The sequence below is a fragment of the Stegodyphus dumicola genome, chromosome X2 (assembly GCF_044657685.1).
Source record: "Stegodyphus dumicola isolate Sdum_Otavi_A_Nest chromosome X2, ASM4465768v1".
Lineage (NCBI taxonomy): Eukaryota > Metazoa > Arthropoda > Arachnida > Araneae > Eresidae > Stegodyphus > Stegodyphus dumicola.
The window spans coordinates 138730113-138742780 of record NC_140781.1 but is presented as its reverse complement, the minus strand read 5'-3'; the positions used below and the strand labels follow the sequence as shown (position 1 = coordinate 138742780).

Below are 12668 nucleotides of genomic sequence, written 5' to 3'. Positions count from 1 at the left end.
TATTTCCAAGGAAAGCTTATTCTTTCACCTTTAGTATATAAGTAATGGTAATTTACCAGATAAAATTACTTAATGGGGAATACAGAAAAATATCTAACCACTTACCTTTGTGACTTCATCTGCAGAGAGACTAAAAAAGTAGTTCAGCTAAATCTGCTATAATAAATATTTATAATAATGCTAAATCCTGCAATATCTATTAATATGGCAAATTTTTGTAAACCTATTTATTTGGATGAAAAATAAACACATTCAGAAATTTATGGCACTATATTATGATTTACAGAGGAAAAACACTTTTCAAAATTCAAAATAGTTTTTAATTAATCCAATTTATCACATTTTATTTGAATTCCTGAAAAACAATCTTATATCCATGTATTCTTATGTATATAAGAACTCTTGATAAACTGGATCTCTGTCATTGCCTTTCACAGCACCTAAAATAAAAAAAAAAACACTCACAATTACTATATGTGAATATAATTCATAATTAAATTTAAACAAATGACTATTAGAATGCAAATTAAAGGAAGCATTTAAAATATTTTAACATTTAGTACCTATAAACAGAGTAGTAATTATTTGATTATTCGATTATAGTAAAATAAACATGGGAGATGCCTTTTAAAATTTTTTATGTCAGAAAATAAACTCAAACCACCAGCTGAACATATGGAGCAGTTCTATCAATCAGCCACTGGTAGGTAACCTGGATACTGAATCAACATATAAAGTTGCCAAGATAAAGAGAGAAACAAAATTATGATAATCACATCTTACCTAATCATAAAACTATTTTAAATTTAATGTGTAGGCAAGTCCAAAAAGAGTGAGAATGAATTTATTTTGCAACACAAAGTAAAGTTGTCTTGCAGGAGAAAAAAAAAAAAAAAAAAAAAAAAAAAACTTGTCTCGTGAGATTGGCAAGTAAAAAATAATTAACTGCATCTGGTAACAATTATCTGACAACACATACGTAATTGTTAGCTACGTGCAGAAAATAAAATCTGATCATGTTAATGCAATTTTAAACTTTTGAATCTATCAAAGAAGTACTTGTAACAGTAGTAAATGAAGATGTGGCTAATCTTTACTGTATGGTACACCTTGGTTTCTGTCTGAAAAAAAATCGCAAAGTGGTATTGCTTGTTTGTGAAATGTGGAAGCCCATTGCGTCAAATAAGTTTTTCAGTAACCCTAATGTTGGCGAAAGTAGCCTTTGGAAAGTCAATAAAAAAAGAGTTATTTCTACAAATATTGCCAACGTGTTGTGATAAATTTAGTTTTGGGCTACTTTTTGTAATAGTAAACCTTTTGTATGGACCCAGGTTTTTGGTTCTTACCATTCTTTTCTTCAATTGCTGTGTTTAGTTGCACGGAAGTGGTATGGTCTTGTATTTTGAACATGCTATTATTTTGGTGTGGGTACCATCGTTTGAGTATGTCTGAGGTGACTAAGAGACGAAAAATTTAATTGAATTGCTTACCTGGAGGATGGTGGTGGGAAGCCTAAACATATGCATGTGAAAAAAAAGGTATGTTAAAAAAATGACGTTTCATTTATTTTTTTCGTCTCTGTATGTTAATTTTTGTTAGAAGATTTGTTGTTTAATATTTTTATGTTAGGAAACATGTATTTTTGGTAACTTATTCCTCTCTGTTTCTGTATTTTTGGTTGTCTGTGTGTTAAGACAGTGGCGAATTTTTTCTGGTAAATATGATATTTTTAACTTTCTGATTTTCTTAAAGTGAAAATAGATCAACGTGTACATGGACAAAGTTAAGGCAGTGCACATTGCCCAGTTTGTGCAGTTCTCTGTTTTAATAGGTCAATGTGTACATGGACACAAGGTTTGTGTATGTCTTTGACTTCTTATTTTGGTTTTGTGTAGCGGCCACCTTGAAATTGGTGCCGATCCTCCCAGGTGACGATCTTGATATAAAAAAAGAAACAATTCGCCAAGGGTTACAGTAGAGTAAATTTTTACCAAAGATGTTCTACCATAATCACCACAGTGGTTTAAACACTAGTGGAGCAGTATGCAGAGAGGAAGATTTGAGTTTTATTTATACAGCATGATGGTTTAGACACTCCAACCATTACGGCGAACAAGATTATAATAAACATAGCCACAACAATTGTCTATAAATATTGATGTATAACACTGCATGAAATAATAGATTTCTTATGCTAGTATATACAGAATCCTTAATTGAAGTGAAAATGAGAAGACTGCGCATGCATTTCCTTTAACTGAAACATGGATTTGACCATACAAGTCTCAGTGTTACGGGACATGCCACACTATGCAGATAGACAGTAAAAAGTGCTTGTGTTGTTTTTATTTGTTAGAGGTATGAAATAAATATACTTCTACATTTTAATTTTTTCTTTTCTTGTTTTACATTTGGATTACCTATCAAAAAGTAAGGAATTTTGATATTATTACAATATCGGAGTTAAAATAACAATTATTGGACATGTTAAAGTAATGAAAATTTTAAATTAGGTTAAAAAGTAAGCCTTAATGTGGCATATTTTTGAATCAAACTCTATCGACATTAAAAACAACAAAACGTCCCTCTTTATTAAGGACTTTAATTAACTAATTTTAAATACGGAGCTATGTATGAATTTTTTCCCTTGCATGTTATAATAACTGAAACAAAATTACTCTGATACAGTCAAAATTCCTAAATGCAAGTACATAAAATTTACTTTAGCAATTTAAAGAGATGAGACACACTGAACACATGAATAAATTTCTATCAAAGAATAATTTATTAAATTTGGCCCGTTCCATAGTAAACTTTAACCATTAGATTACATTATTACACCATGTTATCAATTTGAAAAGCAAGCCATATGCCAGATCTTGGTTGTAAAAGAAATGCACAAAATAATATACAGATTATTGAAAAATGATGTATACCAATGTTTATAGATATGATTAAATGTAACAGAAAATTTACTGTCACAACCACATTTTTAAGTGAAATGTATTATTTTAACATTTTACAATATTTAAGGTATGGCATTAAATGCAACATTATGTGCCTGGACATAAGTTAGTAAATTAAAAAAAAATAATAATCATCATCATCAAAGAATGAATGTCATGAAAAATTTCAAAAACAAGCAGAATTTAATTTAGAAGACCTTTAGACACTTATGATAAATAAATTTGAGAATTCTTCCCCCAAAATTAAATTATAATTAACTAAAACCAGTTTGACTGACCTTCTACAAAATCCTTCAGCTGCAATTTTTTCTAGCTTGAAAACCAAATTCTTCTCCACATGGTAATAACATCTTAACCAGTTGAAATTCCTACAGAAAGTTTGATAACGCAGTAATAGAATTAATAGAATAGAAAAATTAACACAAAAGTATAGAACATCATTTAAACTTAACATAATTACAAATTTTGGTGCTTTCTGACTATCTGCAAAGCTGTGAAAATTGGCAAAATGTTTGTTTGGTTAGTTTCTGGTTCATATTTACTGCTCTGTTCACAAGTAGTAATTCAAATACGCACTTTATAAGAAACAAGAAATTTTAGGACGCACACGCACAAAAATATATATATATTGGGTCAATATTCACATATTTTTTATGCAACAGAATACTATTCAGAAATAAAGATTAAATATAAAGCATGTAAATACATGTGTGTGGTACCCTACTAAAAATGCCCCATAGAAACCAGTAAAACTTTTTATGGGTTTTTATTGACTTTTACTGGTTTCTGTTGGTCTCTGTGGGTTTTTTTTACTGGTTTCAAAATGACCCATAGAAACCAGTAAAACTTTCTACTGGTACCTATAGAATTTTTGATGGTCTCTATTGACTTTTACTGGTTTCTATTGATCTCTGTGGGTTTTTCTTACTGGTATCAATTGACACCCATACAACCAACATTCAATGGCAGAACTTTGTACTGGTTTGTATAGGTTTATATTGACTTTTACTGGTTTTCTTACTGGTATCAATATAATAATAAATCTTTTGTTGGTTTATATGGGTTTGTGCTATTTTTTTATCTGACGTTAATATACTTCTTGTAAACAATAAAATTAACAGAATGAAAATATGATCTCTTTAAGACCACCAGAGTAACCTAGAAACGCAGGTGGTCGTTTTAGAGAGAGTTTTTACTAAATATGCTATTTTTTTATTTAAATTTTTTTTCGGAAACAATAACAGTAATCATATACACCACACACAACGAGGTCTCTCCAAGGCGACCAGCCGCAAATAAAAATTCATCTTTGCAAGTGGTCGCCTTAGAGAGGTGATGCTGAATACCAATAGATACTCACATTCTCAGAGATACGTTTATCTTTTAGAGGTGGTCGTCTTAGGGAGATTGCATCTACGGAATGAATCTAAGGTGACCAGACACACTTGCAGAATTTTCTTTGTGAATGGTCGCCTTACAGGGGGAATATTCAATACCAAAGTATACTTATGTTTTCAGAAATACTGGTTTCTTTCAGAGGCGGTCGTCTTAGGGAGGTGGTTTTTGCTACGAGTTGGTTCTCTGAATACACACACATAAGCACTTACATTTCTGATATTACAAATAAACACCGGTATCAACCAACATCTCTTTAACGAGAACAAGTTCATTCACAATCGCAAAACTTTTCTCCCTGTTAACGCTGACGTGAAGAAAAAATTCCCCCTCCCTCTCCCACTCTCAGAAGTTTCCCAAACAAGCAATATGGCGCCGCTCTAGTTATTGTTGTGTGATGGTGGTGTTATTTTCTTCGTGGTTGTAGTAATGCAATATATTATTTACTAGGATTTACTGTATTACAAATTTTACTATGTTTTACTGTTTAGAAATTAGTAATAAATAATAAAATACCAGCACTGACTATGAATATACCACTAAAGCCATGCACGTGTAATCGTGTCTAATGTATGAGAGAACGTTGCTGATAACTGACTAGTTGTGAAATGGAGTTTCTGAGCGTGAAATTGATTTTCAATCTTTACTTTTATCCTGAAAAACAATGTGCTTAAAGACTGAAAAGTGATAATTTCAGACTTGAAAATTTGTTTCAGTGTGCAGATGCAGAAATGTAGTTTTTGCATTCTACTGAAACTGTATTTTGGAAAATTTATTTTTTTGATTACAGTTTAGAAATACTTTTTTAAAGCTTGTTCATGTACATGCTTTATCATTTGAATATTATGTACTAATAAATTTGAGCATACCTTACTTAAAAATGATCTTGCATGATTCAATTTTGAATTTTTCGACTAATGTGATGTGGCCGAGCAAAAAGAATGTTTTTTTATGTTTTAAAAAATGTACTAATTATATTTCGCGAGCAAAAAAGGTAAGTGTTATTAATGAAATAAACATTGAAGTATTTAATGTGTTTATTACTTATTGAATGGGGTAGACAAGACATACAAGCTTAAGGAATCTTTTTTAAAATTATGTGAAAATTTAGATGATCATAGTAGCTTACATTGTTTTTTCTTTTTGGTCTATTTTTCTTTACAAGTATGAGACTAGAACCACATTTTTACATTAAATATTTTGTGCTATTTTGTTAAAACACATATAATCATTTTTATGCATACTTTAATTTTCATTATTATTAGTTTGATGAAGAAAATTTCAAATGTGTTTTTCATAAATTGCTTTTGAAATAGAAATAGATTTGTGAATAAGATTTATGTAATATTAAATGTACTAGTCTTGGGAGTATAAAAAGTGAATTATTTATTTGAAAAAAATTACATTTAGTTGAAACCTCATATAGTGGTTATTTTCTTAAATGACCACCTCTGATAATGGCACATTTGTCAGGACAATAATTAAATAACAGGACTTAAAAATCATTCATAGTTTTGTCAGGCTACAGGAAACTCGCATTATCTCGAATTGTGGAGTTGATTGTTTTAGGAACGTTTTGCTGTATAATCAATTGACTTCGGTGTAGTAATTTTTACGTGGGTATGAATTTTGCAGAAGTAATTGAAAGTTTTTACGAGACATTTAAAACCAAAGCTTTTCGGATCATGAGTCTTATAAGGGCAATGTTATAGCATTGCTTTCAAATATAGTTAGAGTAATATTTAAACATTATTTTCGGAATCACTTCCACAGGGAATCCGGTTGTTCTCTGCGGATGAAAACCCATATAAATAAATCTTCTGTTCAGCCTTATACAAATGCAGTTAAAATTACTGTCATTACAATTAAGCGAATATAGCCACATTTGTTTACAAAAAGTTATTATTGCTAAATACTGCACTATATCAATTTCATTTAGCATTGTAATTTCAGAAAATGCGTAATGCATGAGGTATTTTTATATTATATAATCTACTGTCAAAAACAATAGCTACCTTTTCAGTACTTTAAATTTTACTATTGAGAATTTTTATGGTTCAAAATAATATTTCTATACATTATTTCAAGTATTCTTTCTACAACAGAAATCTAAATAACTTGCACCTAAAACACTGACTCAAATTTATTCCAATAATGCATCGCTTTAATTAAATTTATGTTCCCTTGAGATGATATATGAAAAACCTTGTGTAATAATAAATTATTAATATATATAGGTAAATAGTATTTTTATATATTTTTTCGGGTAAAGTGCAGAATCGCCCACTTATTTATTTGGCACTTTGTACAAAAGTAAAAGGAACTGGATTTTTGTCAATTTTCTTTTGACTTTTAAAGTGAAAATAGGTTGATGTGTACATGAATAAAGTCAAAGGAGTGCACAATGGCATTTTTGTGCAATTCTGAGATGTTTTTTAAGTGAAAATAGGTCGATGTGTACGTGGATACCGAGTACGTGCAATTCTTAAAAACACGCCAAGCAGTGGGCGATTCTACACTTTCCCCATTTTTCTATAGGAATTTAGTTTCATTAAATTAGTTATTTAGTATAATTATGTGTATATGAGTATATTCATACTTATTCACATAGATGGAATTTTTACAGTACGAAAGTTGATCTTTTTTACATCAAGAACTACATATACTATAAATACCCATTATGTTATAGATTTTATTTATATAAAATCTGTGGAAGATTATATAGCACTAAAAGTGAGATACGGAATAAAACATTATACGCTATGAGATATTTTCTTAATTCCCGAACTGTGCGTTGAGAATTGGTATTTGTTGAAACTTGTAAATTTTTTAAAATTCATTTTGTTACAATATAATTTATTGTATTTTGGGTACTATTAAGTTTATTATATGTTATCTTCATGTTTCATTTATCTTTTGAGAGATACAGGTAACATTCAAAGTATTGTAATAAGGGGTCGACACAGTGTTTGTATATTATTATTTCTTCACTACATTATATTCTTGCATTCATCCTTTCTTCCACTTAACACATCTATGTGTATGCATGTCATAATAAGCTGCAGGGTGTTACTATCATTGGTAAGCGAGCTTTAAGGGGATAGCAAGTATGCTAAATTTGAACTCTATGTTAAGTTTCTAATTTGCAAGTCCCGTATTCTTTTTGCTTGCTTGTTAATAATGTTTCTCTTCCTGAAAATTTGGGTTTCTTCTAGTTTTGTTTTTTAATTTGGTTTAGTGCATTGTAGGTAACTTAAAATTTAAGCAGATGCGAGAAAGTTCCATCCTTTGGCAATACATTTCTCATTAGGTATCAAATTGTTAAACAAGCTGATGTGATTAAATACAATTGTTTAATTTCCCAATTAAAGAACTGAAATACAAATATATGCAGTGAGGTACAGTACTATATGTATATATTTATAATGAAATCAATAATATATATACAGTCAAAGTAATGATTCGCAACCATCAAATGAAATGATATTATATATATATGTAATAGATTCTGTAGTCGAATACAAGCAGCTAAATCCGTAATGAACAGCAAGAATTTTGATGGCTTAGAGACGTTGAAACTCCAATCCGCAATGAATAAGAAATTTGGCAGTCGAGGTAGATTTAATTCAACTTTTCTTTCAGCAAATATGTTGCAGCCACAAACAAGTTGGCCCATTATTTATGCCTATTCCAAAAATTAACATTTTTGATAAATGTGTAGTAAGAAACAAGGAGCAGACAGACTGCAATCCAGCTAATACAAAGCGTAAAAAGCAAATGCGTTACATTAAGGGTGAAATCTTAATTCAGACGAGTTAATTTTGGTTCTCGATGCATTTTTACTCGTCTTTGATAGTTAATACTGTAAAATTACTATTGGCTGTTTGAGTTTTAGTTTCTTTTACAACATCAAATTATGTAAGAGTCATATGACATGAATTAATCTCCAAATGATGCAGTGCAGAAAGATTACTGTTTTTAGAATAGAGAAGGAAAATTAATTTTACGCAGCTAATTTAATCTTTTGCATATTCCTTATTTTTCTTACATATATAGATGTACATATATCATTCGATGGTTGTGAATCATGACTTTGGTTATTATCTTTCTATTCATTTTATTTTCAGAATTATATAAAGGTAGTTTAAAATTTTGTAAAGAGAATTTATACAAATATTTTGTAATATGTTTATAGATATTGACGTGCATTAAGAAGGACGGGCTTGTAGATATTTTAAAATTTTTATTTATTCGCATTGAGTTTTATTTAAAATTACTTTACATGCTTTCTCCGCAATTTAGTTCTGTACATTTCATCAGTGCTAATTATGTACTTCTGCTGGTTTATGTTTTTATGGAAATTTGATTTACAGTTCTATTTTTGTGTATTGTTTTTTATAGGGATTCTGTATATGGATACCCGTTCTATGTACAATTCTATGTATGGATACTCCACTATGGTATAATGCTATTGGTTCTGTTTATGGGTTTTGTGCAGCGATTTTTCCAAGAGGTACCTTTATTGGTCTGTGGATTTTTGTGTAGTGGTTTTTACAGGATTTGGCGTATGGGTGCCTGTATAGGTGTACATGCTTTTGTTTACTGGTTTTTACAAGGCATAGACCTGCGGAATATCCATTTTTTTAATGGAAATTTGGCCAATGGATATGCATATAAAGTTTTGATTTTTGGCTATGGGTTTTTACTGGGATTTTGTTTATAGTGCCTACAGTTCTACAGAGATTTGGCCTACTCGTAACCATACAGTCGTACGGGTTTCTGTTTACAGGTTTATTACGGGTATTTCGCCTACAGGTACCTATACAGCCGTGCAGGTTTCTTTCTATGGGTTTTTACGGGTATTTGGCCTATGGGTACCCGTACAAACAACAAACATACAGGTTTCTTTTTATGGGTATTTGGCCTACGGGTACCTGTACAACCATACGGGTTTCTTTCTATGGGTTTTTACGGGGATTTGGCCTACGGGTACCCGTACAGTTGTACGGGTTTCTGTCTGTGGGTTTTTATGGGGATTTGGCCTACGGGTACCCACAGAGCTGTACGGGTACCCGTAGGCCAATTCCCCGTAAAAAAATTTTATGGGTTTCTACGGGGCTTTTTTAGCAGGGTATGCTTATTCATAGTTTGCTATTATCGTGTACATACTCTTGCAGTTGTAGCATAAGTTGAAGCTGTGAGGGCAGATGATCAGAAAGTATCAAAATTTTTCATGTAGATGGAAAAATTTCCCTGACAATAGTATCGCAATTGTTTAGCACTGACATTTACATAGTTCATTAGAAATATATAGTAATATATGTATAATAAAAAGATAATTGCATATTATTAATTCATTTTTTTAAATGCCAAACTTTAACAATTCTTTCACATATAATTAAACAGAATTCTTTCACATGAACATCTAAAATCCATTCTTAATTAAAGAATAAATAATAAAACCATGTAAATTTCTTATGAAGCCCATCATTTCCGAAATGTCTACTTCTGAAAGTTTCTAGCATTTCTCAATATATTATTAAATTACTAAACTAAGCATCAATGATAGTCATGTTCGCTAATGTGACAATATCTTTCACACTTCTTTGTTACCATAAGTAACAAGTAGGCTTCAATAAATCTTTAACTGTTACATGCTACTTTTGTCTAAAATTTGTACAAATAATAAAATTAAATGAGCTCTTTATAATATGCTCAAAGAAATAATTTTGTATGAAAATTTGTATGTTATATATTGGCCTGATTAATGACTCAGGAAATAATTTGGGTTTTCAAAGTGCTTCCAATAATTCAAATTTCAGCTTGTGTCAAAATAAAAACTATAATACAAAGATAGCAAATTTCCTTATGAACAATGCATTTTAACATTATTCAATCACTGGCGATCACACAGTATTGATTGCTTCAATAAACATTACTGTAATTGTGTTATTTAAAAGACTGTAATGTTTTAATTATTTCCTTAATTAAAACATTACAGTCTTTTCCCCCTTCTAACACCAAAAGAAAACCCAGATAAGAAATATAAAAATATCAGTAAAAATAAATTATATTATTGAATGACACTTCACATTAATTACACTTATGCATATTTTATTATAAATTATTTCAAAATCAAAGAAGAGAAGGGGAGAAACTTTAATATTAACATTTCTAAAATGATATAAACATTAATCATTTAGTACAGTTTGTTATTTCAGGCAAAAAGAATTCACTTTTCTGGATAGCATTTATATTTCCAACTCACTTTCAATGAAACATTAAGAGAAATGCATATAATTTAAACACCACCAGTTTATTTTATTTATCAGACAGATTATGTCAACTCAAAAAAACCTATCAGTAAAATTCGGTAGTAATAATTCTGAATGTTAGGCAACTTGCAAGATTCAACAAAAATTATCAATACTTTTATTATAATGACAATACTACAGTAACATGAACATAAAATTAAACTGCATATAACTATAAAATAAGCCAGCATATAATAATGGTGCATTGGTTTCTAAAACAATGGGCTCGATGAAAAAATACATGTATTATGGTAGCTATTCATATTCTTCAGCTTTCCTAATATTCTCATGTTCACTTTACATAACTAAAGTATTTTAAATACAATAAAAATGCAAACAATATTTATGAGAAAATGTTAAAAGCAATCATAAGTATTTGATTGAATGACCATATTTTGTCTTCCTTTAAGTCGAATCTTAAAATGATATGCAGTTCTAAAAATGCTTAATCCTTTTATAAAATATTCAAAAAAGATTAAAAAAAGGTACTATTCTGTTATCAGGACCGGGTTCAGAAATGTATTTATGTATGCTTGTATATTTGTATGTGTGTGTGTCTACATATACACATCTATGCACATACCTACAAACACAGGTTCATACAATTCCAATTCTGGTCCCGATAACAGAACAGTACCCCCAAAAAAACTTGAATTACAAACTAGATTAAGATAATGTTTCAACCATACATATTTGGGACAAAATAAAGCAAAATCTTATTTTTATACAATTGTTCAAACTATTTAACATAAATTTATTGCTGCAATAAAATAATAAGCAATCTTATCACACATATTATTTTGAAACTGAATGCATAAACTAGACTAAAAAAAATTCAGTCGTAAACATTTGGATATCAGGGCAAATTCGATATTTGAAAAGACAACCAGCCATTGAGATACACGTAATTCACAACAGAAAGGTAACAATTCATAAAGCTGTGAAACATTTAACTGTCAAAATGACATAAATTCGAAAAGCAAAAAAAGTAAACATACAAGTATTGCAACTGAACTTACCTTTCATGGAATAAAAAATATCCATACAAATAAACCTCATAGCGCAGCCATTTTGGATTTCGTTTCAAATCAGACAGATGTTAACGGATTTGCGGAAGAATACGAGGAACTAGTAGTTTGCCGGATACAATGTGCAATGACGCGAAAGAATATAGTTCTGCAGAACTCCCTACATTATTCCGTAATAAACAGTACTATTTCATAATTTTTCTTTATCTAATTAATTAATTAATAGGGAAATACTTAAATAATACCTAATTCATTTTTAATGAAATGTACGTAAAATTTTGCATGTATGGGACGACCACCTTCCGTCCAATATTTCTGAGAATATAAGCAAATTTTGGAATCTGAGAGTATCAGTAAATAAATATATAGAATATCGCCTCTCAAACGACCACTTCTGAAAGTGACCAATAGTTCTAAGATTATAAATAAATATTGATATTAAGCATTATTTATCTAAGACGACCAAAGCTTCTGGAATCTTGGATAGAATTCAGAGAATTATTTTTACTGCGAAATTATCGCCCGACTGTAATTCAATATTAATAACAGATCGCGCGATTGAAAAACATTTTCACTCCTGTTATCAGGTTCAATGTTCCGTCTTACTTTCTTCGGGAACATGCAAGGACCTGACTCGGAACAGAGAGCTTACTAAAGCTATGTTCAATAACTATGGGAAGTAGACAGGATACACAAGAAGGGTATACAAAACCCTTTATTCTTCTCTATTTACAATAATTTCCCTACTTCGGAATACAAAGACCCACTACTCGTGGTCTAAACGTAAGAATATAAAAATATAACTAAACTCTAATTTAACTTTAAAATAATAAACGTGGAAGATTGGCCTTATATTAACAGGAAGCCGTATGTAGTACAGAGAACTGCTAACACTACAATACGTTTAAAGTTATCAAGAGGATTAAACCTCTGGCCTGGAAGGCAACCAGCAACTGAGTAAAACT

At 30.1% G+C, this 12668-nt stretch overlaps 1 long non-coding RNA gene across 1 annotated transcript; it reads right to left on the bottom strand.

The window, feature by feature from the left end:
• Positions 1–258: 258 nt before the first annotated feature.
• Positions 259–11817, bottom strand: LOC146992922 (uncharacterized). The gene is made up of 3 exons (XR_015038821.1): positions 11695–11817; positions 3245–3334; positions 259–440 (listed from the first exon to the last, which is right to left on the bottom strand). It is a non-coding gene; the product is annotated as an uncharacterized LOC146992922 (long non-coding RNA).
• Positions 11818–12668: the final 851 nt, after the last annotated feature.